This window comes from Oncorhynchus nerka, linkage group LG10 (genome assembly GCF_034236695.1).
Source record: "Oncorhynchus nerka isolate Pitt River linkage group LG10, Oner_Uvic_2.0, whole genome shotgun sequence".
Taxonomy (NCBI): domain Eukaryota; kingdom Metazoa; phylum Chordata; class Actinopteri; order Salmoniformes; family Salmonidae; genus Oncorhynchus; species Oncorhynchus nerka.
In genome coordinates, this window is record NC_088405.1 from 47,307,241 (window position 1) to 47,329,776 (window position 22,536).

General features: G+C 42.3%; 1 long non-coding RNA gene across 1 annotated transcript in view; it reads right to left on the reverse strand.

The window, feature by feature from the left end:
• The window catches only part of LOC115135405 (uncharacterized), a 28,688-nt gene extending 14,305 nt beyond the window's left edge, over positions 1-14,383 (reverse strand). The window contains exons 1-2 of the long non-coding RNA XR_003864496.2: positions 14,011-14,383; positions 13,339-13,413 (exon numbers count right to left, since the gene is read on the reverse strand). This is a non-coding gene — a long non-coding RNA (uncharacterized LOC115135405). The remainder of the gene's footprint in view (positions 1-13,338; positions 13,414-14,010) is intronic.
• Positions 14,384-22,536: the final 8,153 nt, after the last annotated feature.

A 22,536-nucleotide genomic window follows, 5' to 3' on the forward strand; every position in this document is an offset into this window, starting at 1 on the left:
TCTGGGGTTATAACCAGTCTAGGTGTTTTTATGTCTATGGTTGACTAGATTGGTTCTCAATCAGATGCAGCTGATTGGGGACCATATTCTGGTAGCCATATGCCTTTGATAGTTTGTGGTTTATTGTCTGTGTAGTTGCATGTCAGCACTCGTTATTATTAGCAGCACGTTTGTTTTGTTATTTTGTTAGTTTGTTTAGTGTTCTTCATTTTTATAAAAAGAAGAATGTATTCAAATCACGCTGCGCCGTGGTCTCATCGTTATGACGAACGTGACAGAATAACCCACCAAAACAGGACCAAGCAGCGTGAAAAGGAGGAACAGCGCTTAATGGGGAAATGGACCTGAGAGGAGATTAGATGGCGCAGGACCCTGGACACATCCGGGGGAGTATCACGGTCCTAAGGAGGAGATAGAGGCAGCGAAAGCGGAATGGCGATACTACGAGGAAAAATACCGGAGAATAGAGGAACGGCGACGATATGAAGGTACACGGCTAGCACGGAAGCCCGAGAGGCAGCCCCAATAATTTCTTTGGCGGGGGCACACGAGGAGATTGCATGAGTCAGGTCTGAGACCTGAGCATACTCCTCGTGCTTACTGTGGGGAGCGTGTTACTGGTCAGGCACCGTGTTATGCGGTAGAGCTCCAGTGCGCTAGAGAATGGGCATCCAGCCAGGAAGGAGGGTGCCGGCTCAGCGCTCCTGGTCTCCAGCTTACCTCCTTGGACCAGGATATCCTGTGCCGGCTCTGCGTACTGTGTCTCCAGTGCGCCTCCAAAGTCCAGTACGTCCTGTGCCTGTTCCCCGCACTCGCCCTGAGGTGCATGTCCCCAGCCCGGTACCACCAGTGCCGGCACCACGCACCAGGCCTACAGTGCATCTCGGCAGTCCAGTACGCCCTGTTCCTCCTCCCCGCACTCGCCCTGAGGTGCATGTCACCATCCCGGTACCACCAGTGCCGGAACCACGCACCAAGCTTCCAGTGCGCCTCCAGGGTCCAGTACGTCCTGTTCCTGCTCCTCGCACTCGCCAAGAGGTGCATGTCCCCAGCCCGATACCACCAGTGCCGGCACGACGCACCTGGCCTACAGTGCGCCTCTGCAGTCCAGAGCGTCCGGCGACAGTACCCAGTCCAGAGCGTCCGGCGACAGTACCCAGTCCAGAGCGTCCGGCGACAGTACCCAGTCCAGAGTGTCTGGCAACAGTTCACAGACCGGAACCTCCAACGACGGGCCACAGTCCGGAACCTCCAACGACGGGCCACAGTCCGGAACCTCCAACGACGGGCCACAGTCCAGGGTCTCCAGCAATGGTCCACCAGTCCAGAACATCTGGCGATGATCCATGCAGCAAGGGTCCCCAGCCCGGGGTCTACGGCGAGGATCTGCAGTCCAGAGCCTCCGACGATGATCCACGGTCGGTGCTACAAGAGCGGACTCAGAATAAAGAAGGGGGGCGGCGTCCAGAACCAGAGCCGCCACCGAGGTTAGATGCCCACCCAGACCCTCCCATATAGGTTTAGGTTTGCGGCCGGGAGTCCGCACCTTTGGGGGGGAACTGTCATGCCCTGACCTTAGTTATCTTTGTTTTCTTTATTATTTTGGTTAGGTCAGGGTGTGATGAGGGTGATATATGTGTTTTTTACCTGTCTAGGGTTTTTGTATGTTTATGGGTTTCCCCAGTCTAGGTGTTTTTATGTATATGTTTGCCTAGATTGGTTCTCAATCAGAGGCAGCTGTTTATTGTTGTCTCTGATTGGGGACCATATTTAGGTAGCTATATGCCTCGGATAGTTTGTGGGTTATTGTCTATGTGTAGTTGCATGTCAGCACTCGTTATTTGTTTGTTTAGGTGTTCTTCGTTTTTATAAAAAGAAGAATGTATACAAATCACGCTGCGCCTTGGTCTCATCCTTATGACGAACGTGACAATAAGACTATAATGTAACAAAATGTGGAAAAAGTCAAGGGATTCTTTCCGAAGGCACTGTATATGCACAGGGCTTTGTTTAATTGATGAACTGGTACTGTACACTATGTGGACTGGTTTTTAAGTCACATATTTGTTTCATGGATATCCATGACCTTGTGAATCAGGCCTAACAAATAACGCTCTCTCTCTTTCTTCATCAAACAGGAAACAATTTGAGTGTTGACTTTAGACTCATGCCTCAATTACAAGTCACAACAGAGTCAATGAGCAAGACCCTGATTCCTCAGAGAGCGAGGCCAGTGCTCCAAGCCAAGACAATTTCATCATACATTCAATTCAAATTAATTTGACATGGCAAGTTATGTACATCTACAGATAATGTTTGTATATGCATGCTATGAATACACTGGCATGCATTCTTTGAGCATGTATTCAACAACATTGTTATTGTGAAGAATCAAAACAATAGAAAATTCTGTTCACAATGGGTGTGAAAAGAAAGATGACGTGTGTCTGATTGCCTGTGTGTATGTGTGTGCGCGTGAGCTTCTTGTGTGCATTCTAGGCATTCAGGGGTGCATACTTAATCATAATGAACACTGACACAATCAATCAAGCAACCTCAGATTAATGGAGAACATAAAACCAACTGGAAGGCTTTGTTGAGCAGTGTTTCTGAATTCCTCGTCATTTTTTACAGATGACCCTCTCTTTCTGGTATGCATGTTTCACTCTTAATAGGCCCTGTTTTCTGGAGGGAGTGTTACAAGAGACCTTGACTCTACTGGGACTCACTACCAAATATGGCGGGCATTTACTTCAGGGAGCAATAGATTCACAAGCAACCATTTCATTCACACTTTGATAGACCTTATGGGGGCTACAACAACGTGTTCGAGAAACCTGTATTGTGGTATTGTATGAAGTCATTTTTTATGTGGGGCTAGCTCCACCCTCTGCTCTTAAACTGCCAGCCAATGTTTTGTTTTTCTTACATGCCCTCTCTTCATGACTGCACCTTCAACACACTTGAGTATGTATGAAAACTGGTAAAACGTAACCTTTCTCCATTTTTCACATGAAACAGAGTACATTACCATCTTACATGCATAATGCTGTTGCATATCCACCAATCCTAACAGGCAATGAACCTCAATAACCCCTGGTCTGCTATTGTAGCATACAAGTTCTCTTACTCAGACACTTATGTGGGCCATTCATCATAGCAACAGATCCTTGGCTCACCATGGTGGTGTACTGTATGTCTTCACTGTTAAGATTTGCCAGTGCTTTGCGAAACTCAGCAGGGCGTGAGAGAGCTGCCACTGATCAACACATACTGTAAGATAAATAAGCATAGTTAGCATAGCTAACCAATAACCATGTCCGATCTGCCTTTGTACTGCGGTACTGATTAATGACAAAGTTGCTGCTTGGCAGAGAGAGAGAAACAACCCAACGTTGTCCCCTTCAAGGATTCACGTACACAGCAGAGACAGCATGCTGGGAAGCCAGGAAGCTGTCTACAGCCTATCCCCACTTGTTGTTGCTCTAATATCCGTGATGGAGGTATCAACTAGCTATGGCCTCGCAACACCTCGTCTGACTTCATTAATCATGCCATTCACAATCATACTAATAAGCAGCATGATTAGGACTGGTGTCTCTGTCATGTGTGCCATAGCCTAGATTTCTCCCTTTCCCTAAAGTGTGCTTTATTTTTCTTTAAATTCTAGAAGTGCCTGACGTGTAGTTTTGCATGACATGTATCACTACATGAGTATATTATTCATTCATATATTATTTCTGGCTTGAACTTTTTAACCTCTTTTTGAGTGTTTGTCTTGTCGAGTGACTGAGGGAAAGAGGGACTCAACTCTTCGCTGCACCTGATCAGCATTGGGTTTGCGATCTTTCATCTGCATGAAGGTAGCTCGTCAGCCAATGACCAGACATATGATGGAGGGCAGGCCTCACGCAGACTGCAGTCTACCATAACTGGGTAGAGGGAAGCTGCTACCGGAGTGAATGAGCCCCTTCTTGGGAAGAGCCAAATGACCCTGCTCAGGGAGAGCCAAACTAACATCATCCTCTGCTCTCTTCTAGTGGGAGTGAAGTACTGTGGCGTTTCGAATGAATGCATTACTGATCCAGCTCTCTCCAGTGGAACCAACCCGGACGAGATGCGATGGCAGAGACAACCACGATTATCCAATGTATGGAGCCAACCAGCGGGATAAAACGAGCCTTGGAGTGCATGTGATGTGAGTGCCAGCCCTTACGAAAAAGTACTTTAGGATTCAATTAGGATTATTATAGGAGATTGCTATGCAAATATCACAACAACAATTTATTTTATTTTAAAAAATCGTATAGGACATACTATAGAAAAGAAAGTTCTGTTTATTTCGAAGGTTGAGGGATAAATAACTTGTAATAGGTCCTCAGTAAAGTCCAGGTAATTTACTCAAGAGAACAATACCTTGGGACCATCACATGGCGTCCTAATGACTAGTAAAATGCAAGTCCTGAGAACATGCTAAAAAACTATTGACATGGTCCTCACTGACGTTTTGGAAACTTACAGGGAACTACAAAAAGGTCCCCCAGAGAACTTCCCTTCGGACCATCATGTGACCATTGACCATCATTAAATATCCCATTGTGGTCATTAAATGTCCCATATAGGAAACAAATAGGATCCTATTTGTAACGTTCCCAAAATTGACATCAAAATACTTTATTATGGTGTTACCAAACCAGGACCTGTACTGAACATCCTCTTATGGTTCGGGGTAAAGTCTCGCTGAAACCCTTAAAGGCCCAGTTCAGTCAGAAATTGGTTTTCTTGGGTTGTATATGTATTTCCACACTATGAGGTTGGAATAATACTGTACAATTGTGAAAATTAGGATAATGCCATTTTAGTGTAAAGGCTACGATACACTTGTAATTATTTGAGGTAATATTGCAGAGCAAAGCTGCCACCAATGGTTGCTCCAACATTCTTCAATTGACAATTAGCAACAACAAACATGTTCTCGAGAATGTTGATTGGCGGCCCCAGCTAGTGTGCATTTTGCATTTAATCTTCCAATCAGAGGACAAACTGTATATTGGTCGTGTGATCAGTCTGCCGCTCTGAAATATTTTGGAAAAATGGCAACCGTTTTTGAGCTGTAGCCAGAGAAAAATCAACTCTTGTTTTGGAATGAAATGTTGGCCATTCACATCTCAAATGTTTCTTAACTACACCATATGATCATTATACGTTAATACATGCATAGTATGTTCAGTTTGTCATGTTTCACTGCCCCACAATATCCATGGTGTGGCACATGCTATTCAGTTAAACTGGGACAAACTGGATAAATTAGATTAACACGTAGATTGTTAACTAGCTATAATCATTTACATTTCGTTCTCCATTTAAGATTTTTTTGTTTTTTGTATGTTTAACCATGTGGCTAGCTACCTACCTTCATACCTTTCACATTTTTCTAGCTTGTGATTATAAAGTTATAAGTTTGCTCAAATGTAGCCAAGTTGCTAATTAGCAAGCTAGCTAATTTAGTTATCTTAAATTAACCAGCAATACAAAATATGTCTAAATGTTTTAAAATGTTGGCTGTTACCTTGAGGCTTAATAGTAGGTAAAAATGTTTTTTCCTGAACGGAAGGCAATTTCATTATTTGTTAGCTAGTTAGCTTTTCCCCACTATAAAGCCTAGCTAGCTAGCCATACTGGCTGTTGGCCAAATTAGCTAATGTTCTTGATTCTAAATCAAATCAAATTGTATTTGTCACATACACATGGTTAGCAGATGTTAATGCGAGTGTAGCGAAATGCTTGTGCTTCTAGTTCCGACAATGCAGTAATAACCAACAAGTAATCTAACATAATTTCACAACAACTACCTTATACACACAAGTGTAATGGAATGAAGAATATGTACATAAAAATATATGAATGAGTGATGGTACAGAACGGCATAGGCAAGATGTAGTAGATGGTATCGAGTACAGTGTATACATATGAGATGAGTAATGTAGTAATGTAGTTCTAGTTACCAAGACAAATAAAACATCTCAAATTAGCTACTCACTTTAGCGCTAACCTCTTTGAGGTACTTTCTGAAAAGATTCTCACCTGTTTGTTTCTCCTGTTGTCAGTTCGACCACATACCGTTTACACAGTTATTTGTTGCACCAAAAATACAAAAGATGACAGTTGGAACTCCACAGCATAAAATACTGATTATTGTTGCTAGGCTACCAGTTATAGTGCTTTTAGTTTAGCATCTTATGCATAGGAATACACAATTACAGCTAGTGTCTGAAAGAATAGTATGGATTTAATAGTTGTTAAATTATTGAGCCTGTCTTCAAAACTCAAATAGGCATAATAAATGGTCCTAATTTAGCATATTAAAAAAGCATATCAAGATCCTGATATGGACCTCAGTCAAGAGCATATGCATTGTATGTGCTGAGAAAATATACTATGTACAGTGCATTCGGAAAGTTTTCAGAGTACTTTTTCCACATTTTATTACATTACAGCCTTATTCTAAAATTGATTACAAAAAAATATTGTAAATCTACACACAATATTCAATAATGACAAAGCAAAAACAGGTTTTTAGAAATTTTAGCAACTTGAATAAATATTAAAAATGAAATATCACATTTACATAACTATTCAGGCCATTTACTCAGTACTTTGTTGAAGCACCCTTGGCAGCGATTACAGCCTTCAGTCCTCTTGGGTATTTTTTTCCCTTTATTTAACTAGGCTGACTAGGCAGTGAAGAACAAATTATTATTTTCAATGACGGCCTAGGAACACTGGGTTAACTGCCTTGTTCAGGTGCAGAATGGCATATTTTTACCTTGTCAGCTCGGGGATTCAATCTTGCTACCTTTCGGTTACAATTCAATTTACCACAGGTGGACTGCAATCAAGTTCTAGAAAAATGTCAAGGATGATCAATGGAAACAGGATGCACCTGATTGTAACGGCTGTTGGAAGGAGAGGACCAAGGTGTGACGTGGTACGTGTTCATGCTTTTATTAGAACTGAACACTGAAATATCAAAAATAACAAAGAGAAGGAATAAAAACCAAAACAGTTCTGTCAGGTGCAGAAAGACACAAAACAGAAAACAACAACCCACAAAACCCAGGTCGGAAAATGCTACCTAAGTATGGTTCTTAATCAGGGACAACGATAGACATCGGGCCAAACAACAAAGAAATCCAAAACATAGAAAATTAACATAGAATGCCCACCCTAGTCACACCCTGGTCTAACCAAAATAGAAAAACACAAAACAGAAAACAACTACCCACAAAACAAGGTGGGAAAAGGCTACCTAAGTATGGTTCTCAATCAGAGACAACGATAGACATCTGGCCAAACAACAAAGAAATCCAAAACATAGAAAATTACCGTAGAATGCCCACCCTAGTCACCCCCCCCCTGAAGGTGCGGACTCCGGCCGCAAAACCTGACTCTAAAGGGGAGGGTCCGGGTGGGTCTTTTTACGGCAGCGGCTCTGGTACGGGACGTGGACCCTCGCCACCGACCCCGGACTGGGGACCCTCGCAGTGGGCCCCGGACAGGCGGGCAACTCTGGCAGCGCCGGACAGGCGGGCGACTCTGGCAGCGCCGGACAGGATTCACCAGGCTGGGGAGACCTACTGGAGTCCTGGTCTGTGGAGGAGGCACAGGATAGCCCTGGCCGTAGAGACGCACTGGCGGTCTCGAACTAAGGGCCTGCACAACCCGTCCTGGCTGGATGGTGACTTTAGCCCTGCACGTGCGGGGCGCAGGCACAGGACGCACTGGGCTGTGGAGACACACTGGAGACACAGTGTGCAGAGCCGACGCAGGATATCCTGGCCCGAGGAGACGCACTGGAGGTCTGGAGAGCAGGGCTGGCACCATCCGTCCTGGCTGGATCCTCACCCTAGCCCGGCAGATGCGGGCAGCTGGAATGTAGCGGACCGGGCTCAGAGCACATATTGGAGATCTGTAGCGCCAAGCTGGCACAGGACGTGCAGGGCTGGGGAGGCGCACGGGAGGCCTGGTGCGTGGGACGGCACAGTCTTCACCAGACGGCTAGCACGCACCTCAGGACGAATATGGAGAGCTGACTCAGGTGACATCAAACGCAGACACGCTCCGTCGGGCGGATGTTGTGCCTCATGCACCAACACAGCAATCTCCCCATCAACTCCTTCACAGTCTCGGCTTCGCTTCCTTCGCTCACCTCCAATTTCACCTGACCAGTCCCATGATCGCCACGGTAAGCACGGCGAGTTGGCTCAGGTCTCCAACCTGACTCTGCCACACTCCCCATGTGCCTCCTCAAAATTATTTTGAGGGGTTGCCTCTCGGGCTTCCTTGCCAGCCGTGTTCCCTCGTACCGCTGGTTCCCTTCTCCTGCTGCCTCCGCTCTCCTGGCTGTCTCCACCTGTCCCCATGGGAGGCGATCCCTTCCAGCCAGGATCTCCTCCCATGTGTAGGATCCCTTTCATCCTGTTCAAGATGTCCTCCCATGTCCATTCCTCCTTTTCACCACGCTGCTTGGTCCATTGGTGGTGGGTTGTTCTGTAATGGCTGTTGGAAGGAGAGTACCAAGGTGCAGCGTGGTACGTGTTCATGCTTTTATTGGAAGTGAACACTGAAATAACAAAAATAATGAACGAAACCAAAACAGTCCTGTCAGGTGCAAAAAGACACAAAACAGAAAACAACTACCCACCAGGTGGGAAAAGGCTACCTAAGTATGGTTCTCAATCAAAGACAACGATAGACAGCTGCCTCTGATTGAGAACCACACCCGGCCAAACAACAAAGAAATCCAAAACAAAGAAAATGAACATAGAATGCCCACCCTAGTCACCCCCTGGCCTAACCAAAATAGAGAATAAAAGCCTCTCTCTGACCTAGGGCGTGACACTGATCTCAAATTTCATTTTTTTGTGCTTTTTTCATTATGGAGTATTGTGTGTAGATTAATGACATTTTTTTATTTCACCCATTTTAGAATAAGGCTGTAATGTAACAACATGTGGAAAAAGTAAAGCGTTCTGAATACTTTGGTAAGGCATTGTATGACTAATGTCAGTATTAGTCAACATATGGAGAAAATAAGATGTCCACAGGCTTATATCAGGATATCCATAGCATGCATGATATCCAGAGGGTATCCAAAAATGATTTGTGCATGAAAACAAAATATGGATATCATAATAATCAAACTATTGAGCATGTGCTGAAAACTCTGAAATGCTCCAGAAAATGTCCTTATTTTCAGCATATCATAAAGAATATCAAGATCATGGAACCTGGGCCAAATGAAGAAAACTGTATCTGCAATCAATATAGCTTAATATCTTGAACATGCTAAGAAAACACGATGTATACAGTGAGTAATTGTCAACATGAAGAGAGAAAATAGGATTTCACATATCAGGATATTGAATGAGTCAATGTCCGGTAATCGGAAATGTCCATGTGTGGTATTCGGAGTAATCCCAACTTCATACAGTATACATTTGAAGTCAGAAGTTTACATACACCTTAGGCAATTACATTTAAACTCAGTTTTTCACAATTCCTGACATTTAATCATAGTAAAAATTCCCTGTCTTAGGTCAGTTAGGATCACCACTTTATTTTAAGAATGTGAAATGTCAGAATAATAGTAGAGAGTGATTTATTTCAGCTTTAATTCTTTCATCACATTCCCAGTTGGTCAAAAGTTGACATACACTCAATTAGTATTTGGTAGCATTGCCTTAATTAAAATAGTTTAACTTGGGTTCAGGTATCCTTCCACAAGCTTCCCACAATAAGTTGGGTGAATTTCGGCCCATTCCTCCTGACAGAGCTGGTGTAACTGAGTAAGGTCTGTAGGCCTCCTTGCACGCACACACTTGTTGTCCTTAAGCCATTTTTCCACACATTTTGAAGTATGCTTGGGGTCATTGTCCATTATAAGAACCATTTGTGACCAAACTTTAACTTCCTGACTGATGTCTTGAGATGTTGCGTCAATATATACACATAATTTTCCTCGCTCATGATGCCATCTATTATGTGTCCCTCCTGCAACAAAGCAACCCCACAACATGTTGCTGCCACCCCCGTGCCTCATGGTTGGAATGGTGTTCTTCAGCTTGCAAGCTTCCCCTTTGTCCTCCAAACATGGAGATGATCATTATGGCCAAACAGTTATATTTCTGTTTTATCAGACCAGAGGACATTTCTCCAAAAAGTACGATCTTTGTCCACATGTGCAGTTGTGAAGCCCTAGTCTGGCTATTTTATAGCGGTTTCGGTGCAGTGGCTTCTTCCTTGCTGAGCGGCCTTTCAGGTTATGTTGATATAGGACTCGTTTCACTGTGGATATAGATACTTTTGTACCTGTTTCCTCCAGCATCTTCACAAGGTCCTATGCTGTTGTTCTGGGATTGATTTGCACTTTTCGCACCAGAGTACGTTCATCTCTAGGAGACAGAACACGTCTCCTTCATGATTGGTATGACGGCTGCGTGGTCCTAAGGTTGTTTATACCTGCGTACTATTGTCTGTACAGATGAATGTGGTAACTTCCAGGGTTTGGAAATTGCTCCCAAGGATGAACCAGGCTTGTGGTGTCTACAATTTTTTTTCTGAGGTCTTGGCTGATTTCTTTTGGCTTCCCATGATATCAAGCAAAGAGCCACTGAGTTTGAAGGTAGGCCTTGAAATACATCCACAGGTACACCTCCAATTAACTCAAAAGATGTCAATTAGCCAGAAGCTAATCAGAAGCTTCTAAAGCCATGACATAATTTACTGGAATTTTCCAAGCTTTTTAAAGGCACAGTCAACTTAGTGTATGTAAACTTCTGACCCACTGGAATTGTGATTCAGTGAATTACAAGTGAAATAATCTGTCTGTAAACAATTGTTGGAAAAATTGCTTTGAAGCAATTACTTGGAAGCCTCTGGAAGCAACGTCAGCACAATAACTGTTTGTCCAGAGCTTCATGATTGGGATTTCCATGGCCGAGCAGCCGCATGCAAGCCTAAGATCACCGTGCGTAATGCCAAGTGTCGGCTGGAATGGTGTAAAGCTTGCCGCCATGGACTCTGAGTTTGGTGGATGCCAGGAAAACGCTACCTGCCCGAATGCATAGTGTCAACTGCACAAAGCGAGGTCCATACAGAAATGGTTTGTCAAGATCTGTGCGGAACTGGCCTGCACAGAGCCTTGACCTCAACCCCATTGTTAAGGGAATTTTTTATCAATGATGACTAATTATGTATACATTTCAATCAGGACTGACTAGTCCAAATGCTATTATGTACTGTACATGTATGAATTTTCTCTCTTGCTCCCATTCCCAATTGTATATAATATAGTCAGGAGTTTAGAACAATGCCTTGGTACAAATGAATGAACTATCTCCAGACTGTCTAGAATGCTATCTACACTGACTGACCTTGGCTTTAGGCGAGGAGGGAAGGCTCGAGAACTATAGGGCCTCTTTACCAGTGTCAAGAAGAGATAGAACATTTAGAAAACGCTGACGTCATTTTCAGTTTATAACCTGTGGTAAAATGTGTATGAAGCCAGTACTCTCTTGAATTAAACGCTGTTACCTGACTTTTAAGACCGGGGCTCTGCCCATTCTTATAAAATATAGGGTCTTACAAACCCTTCGAATGCATTGACAGAGTGTTTAATTTTGATTGGGAAATAAAACAGAGGAATTTAGAATTCCTTCAACACCCATCTAAATCCTTTGGGATGAATCGGAACGCCGACTGCGGGCCAGGCCTAATCGCCAACATCAGTTCCCAACCTCACTGAATGGAAGCAAGTCCCCACAGCAATGTTCCAACATCTAGTGGAAAGCCTTCCTAGAAGAGTGGAGGCTGTTAAAGCAGCAATGGGGGGACCAACTCCATATTAATGCCCATGATTATGTAATGTGATGTTCAACAAACTTTTGGCTTGATTCATAATTTGTCAGGTTATGGTGCATAGCCACAAAACTCGATATATGTATTGGAAATGGTCTGTATTCTCTAGAATATAAAAAACATGTCATGTAAAGATATCCCCTGACATGGAGATATCCCCATGGGCATGAAAAAGGGAAATTAACCTGCAAATAGCATCATCTATAAACTACAAAATATGACTACAGTATTACTTTAGTATGTTGGTATTATTATATAGCTTTTCAGTGATATTTGCATTGTATATTCCTATAATAATCCTAAAGGAATCCTTTAGTGATTTTTTTGTAAGGGTGTGCCTTTCCTTGTGTTTGCTTTTTCTGTGTTGTTTTTTACAATACATTCTAACTCCCTTTTTAAACCAAATGAATATTATATATTAATGAACCATAACTGACTGTCTGCCTCCTGTCTGGTTATGGGAGACCAAAGTTTGGTTTTTGACATCTCCATGATGAAAAACAGGACGTTGACTCCCAGACTGGCATCCCAGTGTATAAGACTGACTGTCTATGGGGGAGAGGATTAACCTTTCACCTCCATAGTTAAGAAGGTAAACATGAGAGGTAAGAGTGGCATGCGAGATGGTGCTGAAATACATAGTAGGACAGCCCACTGTGCAGTTAATAATCTCATAATCTCTATGGGGGAGATAATTCATATTTTACCTCCTTGGAATGTAAAGATCCCAGAATGGGGGAGATGATTAATCTCTTACCTCCTTTAAATGGTAAACATGAGGTCACAAGAGGTAACAGCCAGGCTATAGGAAATGGTGCTGAACACAACACACATAATTGGACAGCCCAGTGTGGAGTAGCAGTATGTATGAGATCATCCATGGAGGAGAGGATCCATTGAGGAGAGGATTATCCTTTTTGGTAGTAGAAAGTAAGTTAAAATGTTACTGATAGTCTGTAGAGCATCTACAGATGTACTGTCCTAATAAAGTGTAACCCCCTTATTCAGGAGGTATGGTAAACATGACACTTAAAGGGGCCATCTGGGATTGGTACAACATATAATTGTTGTTGTTTGAATGCTAGATTGCCCCTTTAATGGACAGTCAGACATGAAGAGATTGTTCATGGAGAATTCATATTTTAGCCCTTTTGGAAGGTTAAGAGGTAACAGGGGAAATGTAACATGGTGCTGAACAACATGTCAGTGTTGTTCTGAAACTACTGATATATGAGGATGGGTAACAACGACATCCCCTGAAGTGATGGAGAGGGGGAGACAGTTGGGGAAGATAGAGACTGGGGGAATGGAGGGAGTCAGTGGGGGGAGATGTGCGGTGGAACGGGGGGAGATGAGAGGAAAGAGACTGTGGGAGGAGAGGCATGCATGTAAGGTCAGGGGACCCTCTGTTTTTCATACCTGACCATGTAATGAGTGATGAAGACGTTGAGTAGTAGTAAGGAAGATGAGGAGGATGGGGGTCATGCGGGTACCCTGTGGTGGTGAGGGTAAAAGATCATAATAGAGCGTACAAAAATCACTCACACACACGCAGTACTTGACTCGCTGAGTTGGTAACAAAGGGTAGAGAAAACATCACAAGGCCTCCTGCTGAAGGGATAACTCAGGTTAAACGTACAGGTCAAAGGGTGGCATCCAATAATCATTTATAAAGGACAATGTATATAATCTATGGCTTGAAACAAAGCTATCCACATGTACAGCCAGGGTGGAAGGGTGCTTATATTCGTCCTGTTTCTTGTGTGAAATGTAAATGTCACACATGTCACACAACTCCCCCTAAAGACACCCTCAGAGAGTAGGGTCCCAGCCAGGGTGAGCCGATACTGGGTTGTTTTGACGATTTGAGAGTTTGGAACTATAGGGAAAAAAGTTGATTCTGAGATAATTGGTTTTCAACACAGACTGGTGGTGAAGTTGTGACACTTGTGCTCCAATGCTGCGAATGAGCAATGGTTGTACTGCAGATAATTTGAATACGTGAAGACAATTCGTACATAAATGGCATATGCAATGATAATAACAAAATAAGAACACCTCAAACGTTAAGAATCAGGCTAGCCTACATACCTCTGCACGCTTGTTATGTCGCTTTCTCTTCCCAAACACGCCTTTGTATTTTGGCACTGCGCCAGAGCATGGAAATACATTAGCAACAGTTGTATCTTCTAGTATCCTTTGGTTTTCTGTCCTCATAATTTCAGATTGTATATCTTGTTCATATGCATCGTCGCTGAACTGCTTGCTACACAAAGGCAGCGATGCAAAGTTGGCTGCAGGAGTATTTACATTGTATTTACTATTTTGAATTGCGACTAACCATCTACATCTCTCCGTATTTAAAAAAAAATCAGAAAACAGTGACATTTGATGCCTTATTCTCTTGATTTCCTGTATAAAGTGCACTCAGTGATCGAACACCAGCTTGCTCTTGCTGCTATCTATTTTTTCACTTTGCATAACTAACTTTACTTGCCATTTGCCATACCTTCTCACCAGCTACTTCTCCCCCCAAAAATGTTAATATTTTACCTTTATTTAACTATGCAAGTGAGTTAAAGAACACATTCTTATTTTCAATGACTGACTAGGAACAGTGGGTTAACTGCCTGTTCAGGGGCAGAACGACAGAGAGATTGGGTAACAAACTGCACATGTGCACCTTCATCGGGGTGCCTTGGGGATTAGAACAACCTTTTGGTTACCAATCAAACGCTCTAACCACTAGGCTGCCCTGCCACCCCAATATTTGACATCAAGCTCCATAAAAGGGCATATCGTGATGTTTCTACATAGCAAGGTCTCCCCGATGAAGGTGCACATGTGCAGTTGTTATCCAATCTCTGCTACATAAAATAATAATGAATAAAATAATGATATAAATTAATTGCAAATGTTTTAAGTGGAAAAGTACACATTTCCCGTCTCAAAACCAATAGTACTTTTGACCAAAAATAGTTCAATTGTACGTACGCTTTCAACAAGTCGAGCCCAGATGCTGCTGAGAACATAATCGTTGTGGTTTTCCTCCGCTTCAAATACTTTCCTCCGCTATCCTTTATAGTCCTTTCAAATAGAACCTGAGTCAAACCACACATCTATCCACCAACCCATAAACCCTCACCCTCTTCCTCCTCTCTCCTGCATCCCCTCTTTCACACTTTAAAAGGCAGGGGCGTTTTATCTCCCGAGAAATTAAGAAGAAAAATTGCGGGAAGTGGGTTGTTTATTTTTCAAATTATGTCGATAATTCATGAAAGTTTGAGACATAAAAAGGTGCTCACTCAGTAAAGTGTGCGGTTGCTTTGCTGTGGCTGCTAAACTTCTGTCATCTGCAGATTAATCTTACTATGTGGTTATAGAACATGTTCACTAATACAGAGCCCTATGGGCCCTGGTCAAAAGTAGTGCACTATATAGGGAATAGGGTGCCATTTGGAATACATTTAGATAATGAGAAGGTTTCCTTCAACATACAGTCTGAGAGGATTGAGTTCCTCACATCAGGTAATCATCAGTGGGGAGATATCCTTTCAGCTCTTTTCCAAAACTAATAGACGAGGCCAGGGCTGCGGTCCTGCCCTTGTGTTTCCACCTGGCAGCTTTTGCGAATTTTTGTGTGTGTGTGTGTGTGTGTGTGTTTGTGTGTGTCTGCATACGTGCGTGCTCCTGTACATTTGTGCAGCCGTATGTCCTCACGTGCGTGTTCTTGTACAGATGTAGGATCATCATTTTAATTCTTGTTTTGTTAATAACACAATTTGAATGGGCGATCAGTATTACTTAGTGTGTTTGGCCTCTGAGATGCAGAGGCCTATAGTCTGCCCTGTAGATAATCATGCATTCTGCAATGAATAGACAGAAGACAGGGTATAGGCCAGGATGGTCACCATGCAAGCAGGCTGTTCTGGGACCTGTCAGCATCTTCTCATGACCTACTGAAAACAGTACAACAATGATATAGCAAATTAAGATGAATTATGTATTTTTTAAGACAAAACAAAGTAGCCTACACACCTCAATCAATCAAATGTATCAGCCGATGTCACAAAGTGCTGTACAGAAACCCAGCCTAAAACCCCAAACAGCAAGCAATGCAGATGTAGATGCTCGGTGGCTAGAAAAAACTCCCTAGAAAGGCCAGAACCTACGAAGAAACCTAGAGAGGAGCCAGGCTCTAAGGGGTGGCCAGTCCTCTTCTGGCTGTCCCGGGTGGAGATTATAACAGAACATGGCCAAGAGGTTCAAACGTTCATAGATGACCAGCAGGGTCAGATAATAATAAACACAGTGGTTGTAGAGGGTGCAACAGGACAGCACCTCAGGAGTAAATGTCAGTTGGCTTTTTATAGCCGATCATTCAGAGTGGGAAATAGCAGGTGCGGGACAAGGTAGCACGTCCAGTGAACAGGTCAGGGTTCCATAGCTGCAGGCAGAACAGTTGAATATGGAGCAGCAGCATGACCAGGTGGACTGGGGACAACAAGGAGTCATCAGGCCAGCTAGTCCTGAGGTATGGTCCTATGGCTCAGGTCCTCTGAGAGAAGAGAGAGAGAAAGAGAGAAAAGAGATAGAGAATTAGAGGGATCATACTTAAATTCACACAGGACACCGAATGAGACAGCAGAAATACTCCAGATATAACAGACTGACCCTGGCCCCCGACACATAAACTATTGCAGCATAATACTGGAGGCTGAGACAGGAGCGGTCGGGATGGTGGTAATTAATCTCTTTTAGGGTCAGACTTCAGGTCCAACTGACAGGTTGGATGCCATATGCCTTTGTTTTTTTAAGTGATGGGCTCAAGACTGGCTAGCGGCCATGACTGAAGCCAAACGAGAGCTGTCTTAGGGTGTGGTTTGATGTGGGTGTGTTATGTTCGCATGTCGTACCTTGGCAGGTACTATTGTTTGTCCCTCTAGAGTCACCGTATCAACAACATAGCGATTTCCTCAAAATAGTCACTTCCTTAAAATAGTCAGAAGGAATCTAGGATAAATCAAGAAATCTGTATTTCATTTAGACATGTTTGACGAGGTCTTAGTTGCACAATTTTACATCTACACTGAACAAAAATATAAATACATAAATTTCTCAGATTTTACTGAGTTAAAGTTCTTATAATTTCACCTTTATTTAACCAGGTAAACTAGTTGAGAACAAGTTCTCATTTACAACTGCGACCTGGCCAAAATAAAGCAAAGCAGTGCGACACAAACAACACAAACAAGCGTGCGTGGTTGTTGTTATCATGACCAGTGAGCTGAGATAAGGCGGAGCTTTACCTAGCATCAATGTTCTGGAGCCAGTCGGAAATCATTCAATTGAAATGAATTACTTAGGCCCTAATCTATGGATTTCAAATGACTGGGAATAAAGATGTGCATCTTTTGGTCACAGACACCAAAAACAAAAGTAGGGTTGTGGATCAGAAAACCATCTGGTGTGATCACCGTTTGCCTCATGCAGTATGTCTGTGCATTCAAATTTTCATTGAGGTGAGCATTTTCCCACTGAAGTCGGTTACGACGCCGAACGGCAGTCAGGTGAAAACCCTGGTGAGGAAGATGAGCATGCAGATGAGCTTCCCTGAGACGGTTTCTGACAGTTTGTGCAGAACTTTTCAATTGTGCAAACCCAACGTTTCATCAGCTGTTCAGGTGGCTAGTCTCAGACGTTCCCGCTGATGAAGAAGTCGGATGTGGAGATCCTGGGCTGACGTGATTACATGTGGTCTGCAGTTATGAGGCCGGTTGGACATCCTGTCAAATTCTCTAGAACGATGTTGAAGGTGGCTTATGGTAGAGAAATTAACATTAAATTCCCTTAGAATAGTTTCTAAAATGTATCAATGATTAGTGTGTCTTTCTCTTTTCCTCTTTTTCTCTCTCCCTCTCCATGTCATTGTGTAACAAGCCGTCATATGTTGTGTCACTCCGCTAGGGGCTTTTTCTCATGTATTAAGTGTGTGTGTTTATTCTATGTTATTATTTAGTTAGCTAGTAAATAAATAATTAAACCAATTTGTGTAGTACTGAATCATAAGTAAGGCTGGGGTTTTTGCAGATCCAAGAAGGTTACGACTGTTCAGAAGGATAATATGATATGAGGTTATGATTGAATACTTTAACTGTTTTATGGATGTGATAGGTAAAGACCTTTAAAGTTTAATTCAGGAGATGGTAACTCTTTAAACAACCGCTCTTGTGTGCCCCAAATTCTTAACAAGTTAATTGTTACTTGATTCCATTAATCAGGTAACAACTAAACATAGTTAGTTGATTCAATAAATAAGTCATTAGATTAATGAAAGTAAAGTCACGACAGTGCTCAGGACTGATATCTGAGAACAATAACATGTCTACAACATCCCCATCATCTGCAAGCTGTAAAATCAAATCAAATAATATTAGATCAAATAGTGTTTTATTCATCACATGCTTCGTAAAGAACAGGTGTAGACTAACAGTGTCATTTTTATATATGGGCCCTTCCCAACAATGCAGAGAAAAAATAATACGAGTTGAAACATTTGAAAAATATTAACATAAGGAACAAATAGAAAAGGAATAAATACCCAATGAATAACAATAACTTGGCTATATACGCAGGTTACCAGTACTGAGTTGATGTGCAGGGGTACGAGGTAATTGAGGTAGATTTGTACATATAGGTAGGGATAAAGAGACTAGGCAACGGGATAGATAATAAAAACACTAAACAAAAACAAACGCAACATGCTACTCTTTCAAAATTGTAATATTAAACATTCATGAACATAGTCTGCTGCCTCAGTGTCTTTATATATTTTTGTCAGCTGTTACTATGGAATACTGAAGTATAATTACAAGCATTTCATAAGTGTCAAAGGCTTTTATTGACAATTACATGAAGTTGATGCAAAGAGTCAATATTTACAGTGTTTACCCTTCTTTTACAAGACCTCTGTAATCCGCCCTGGCATGCTGTCAATTAACTTCTGGGCCACATCCTGACTGATGGCAGCCCATTCTTTAATAATCAATGCTTGGGGTTTGTCAGAATTTGTGGGTTTTTGTTTGTCCACCCGCCTCTTGAGGATTGACCACAAGTTCTCAATGGGATTAAGGTCTGGGGAGTTTCCTGACCATGGATCCAAAATATCTATGTTTTGTTCCCTGAGCCACTTAGTTATCATGTTTGCCTTATGGCAAGGTGCTCCATCATGGTGGAAAAGGCATTGTTCGTCACCAAACTTCTCCTGGATGGTTGGGAGAAGTTGCTTTCGGAGGATGTGTTGGTACCATTCTTTATTCATGGCTGTGTTCTTAGGCAAAATTTTGAGTGAGCCCACTCCCTTGACTGAGAAGCAACCCTACACATGAATGGACTCAGGATGCTTTACTGTTGGCATGACACAGGACTTATGGTAGCGCTCACCTTGTCTTCTCCGGACAAGCTTTTTTCTTGATGCCCCAAACAATTGGAAAGGGGATTCATCAGAGAAAATGACTTTACCCCAGTCATCAACAGTCAAATCCCTGTACCATTTGCAGAATATCGGTCTGTCCCTGATGTTTTTCCTGGAGAGAAGTGGCTTCTTTGCTGCCCTTCTTGACACCAGGCCATCCTCCAAAAGTCTTTGTCTCACTGTGCGTGCAGATGCACTCACACCTGCCTGCTGCCATTCCTGAGCAAGCTCTGTACTGGTGAATCAACTTTAGGAGACGGTCCTGGCGCTTGCTGGACTTTCTTGGGCGCCCTGAAGCCTTCTTCACAACAATTGAACCTCTCTCCTTGAAATTCTTGATGATCCGATAAATGGTTGATTTAGGTGCAATCTTACTGGCAGCAATATCCTTGCCTGTGAAGCCCTTTTTGTGCAAAGCAATGATGACGGCACGTGTTTCCTTGCAGGTAAGCATGGCTGACAGAGGAAGAACAATGATTCCAACCACCACCCTACTTTTCAAGCTTCCAGTCTGTTATTTGAACTCAATCAGCATGACAGAGTGATTTCCAGCCTTGTCCTTGTCAACACTCACGCGAGAGAATCACTGACTTGTCCGCTAGTCCATTTGTGGCAGGGCTGAAATGCAGTGGAAATGTTTTGGGGGGATTAAGTTAATTTGCATGGCAAAGAGGGACTTTGCAATCAATTGCAATTCATCTAATCACTCTTCATAACATTCTGGAGTATATGCAAATTGCCATCATACAAACTGAGGCAGCAGACTGTGAAAATTAATATTTGTGTCATTTTCAAAACTTTTGGCCCTGACTGTAGAAGGAATGTTTCTTACTCACATCGATGGCACATTTGCCATTTAAAACCAGCGAATTTGGTTCAAAGGCGTCATTGACCTTTAACTTCTTGGATATAGGGGGCGCTATTTAAATTTTTGGATGAAAAACGTTCCCGTTTTAAACAAGATATTTTGTCACGAAAAGATGCTCGACTATGCATATAATTGACAGATTTGGAAAGAAAACAGGAGCCCTGGTTGATGTGGCAAAGCACCTGGGCAACGAACAGTTCAGAGTCTGGAAGAAGATGCAGATAATGGTTAAATGCACAAATTAACTACAAGTAAACTACACAAATTCACACATAGCTTCAATGAGATTATTTCCATTCACCTTTACTATATATTTCTAAAGGATATTCTGTATCAGTGGATACTGCCTCTGCTTAAACTAGGTGTAAACATGCTGCAAATGAGCCCATAATACTCATAGTGTAAGATACTCACAGAGGGATTACACACACTGTGATGGAATGGAGAGGACCTTCTTCCACCAACTACAATCCATATGTAACACTCTCACTTGTTAAATATTAATCCCAATCAAAATTCATATGATACTGTTTATAAAAATCATATAATGTATCATGTTTAAAGGTAAGACCCAGGTGCAGACAACGTCAAATTAACAACAGTTTATTAATCCAACAGGGGCAGGCAAAAGACAGGTCAAGGGCAGGCAGGGGTCAGGGTAGACAGAGATCAGTAAGGTGGGGCAAAGGTACAGGACAGCAGGAAGGTTCAGGGCAGCTAGAAAAGGTCAAAACTGGGAAAACTTCAAAACAGGAACAATCAAGAGACAGGAACGGAGGGAAAAACGCTGGTAGGCTTGACAAAACAAAATTAACTGTCAAAAGACAAACACAGGTTTTGAGAACACAGGTATAAATACACAGGGGATAATGGGGAAGATGGGCGATACCTGGAGAGGGGTGGAGACAATCACAAAGATGGATGAAACAGATCAGGGTGTGACAGAATGTAAATACCAAATTGTTGAAATTATAGAATGGAAATACGTTGCATTGTTTATTGCCTTTATCGTGGCTGTTGGTTGTAAGGGATACATTGCAAACTGAACACATCATAACCTTGATGTTGTGACTGTGTGGGGCATTGTTGAAGGCTAATTGATGTATTCATGGTAGTACTTCTGCTGGTATACATATTTTCATCAATGTTTTTTTTATTTTATAAATATATCATGTACAGTTTAGCACATGATGTTTGTGTCCCAATTAACAGCGACTTCCTGAAAAATATCAGGGATTTTTTGGGGCCATATATAAATAGTTAAATAATTTAACAGAGCTCTGAGTTTTCATCATTTCACGAGAAGTGAAGCAGTTTTTTGGGGGCTGGATTAATGTTGATGTGAAATGTGCTAGGTAACATTATGCCTTCTCTTTGCAGTTGCTGTACTCATAATATACAGGAGAACTAACATTAGCACACGGATCCCGCTAGCGGGATCAAATTTGACAACATCCGGTGAAATCAGAGCTTGCCAAATTCAAAATACAAAATCATAATATTAAACATTCATGAAAATACAAGTGTCATACATGATTCTTTAGCTTAGACTCTTGGTAATCGAACCGCGTTGTCCGATTTAAAATAGGCTTTACCGCGAAAGCATAGCATTAGATTATCTGAGGACAGCGCTCCACGTAAAACATTTGTTTTCAAACCAGCACTGGCATCACAAAATCATAAATAGCGATAAAATAAATCACTTACTTTTGAAGATCTTCCTCTGTTTGCAATCCCAAGGGTTCCAGCTACACAATGAATGGTAATTTTGTTCGATAAAGTCCTTCTTTATATCCCAAAATGTCAGTCTAGTAGGTGTCATTGAGTTCAGTAATCCACCTGTTCAACATGCAGACAAAGAAATCCTAAAAGTTACTGGTAAAGTTTGTCCAAACAAGTCAAATGACGTTTCTAATTAATCCTCAGGTAGTCTAATATCTAAATGAATGATAATATTTCACACGGGGACAAGTATGTTCAATAGGAAAGGAAAATAACAAAGAGCGCGCCCTCGTTCACGCGTGCAAAGAGACTATTTTTGCCTTAGTGCTTCCCTTGGATAAACTACTATTCCTCGTTAGTTTTTTAAGCCTGAAAGCCTGAAACCATGTATAAAGACTGTTTACATCTAGTGGAAGCCATAGGAACTGTAATCTGTGAGGCGGAAGTCATAGTTTTCAGTAGCTTCACATTTGAAGTGGCTCGGAGCTCAAAAGAAAATGGATTTTGGATTGATTTTCCTCTGGTTTTTTATCAGTTGCCATATCAGTTCTGT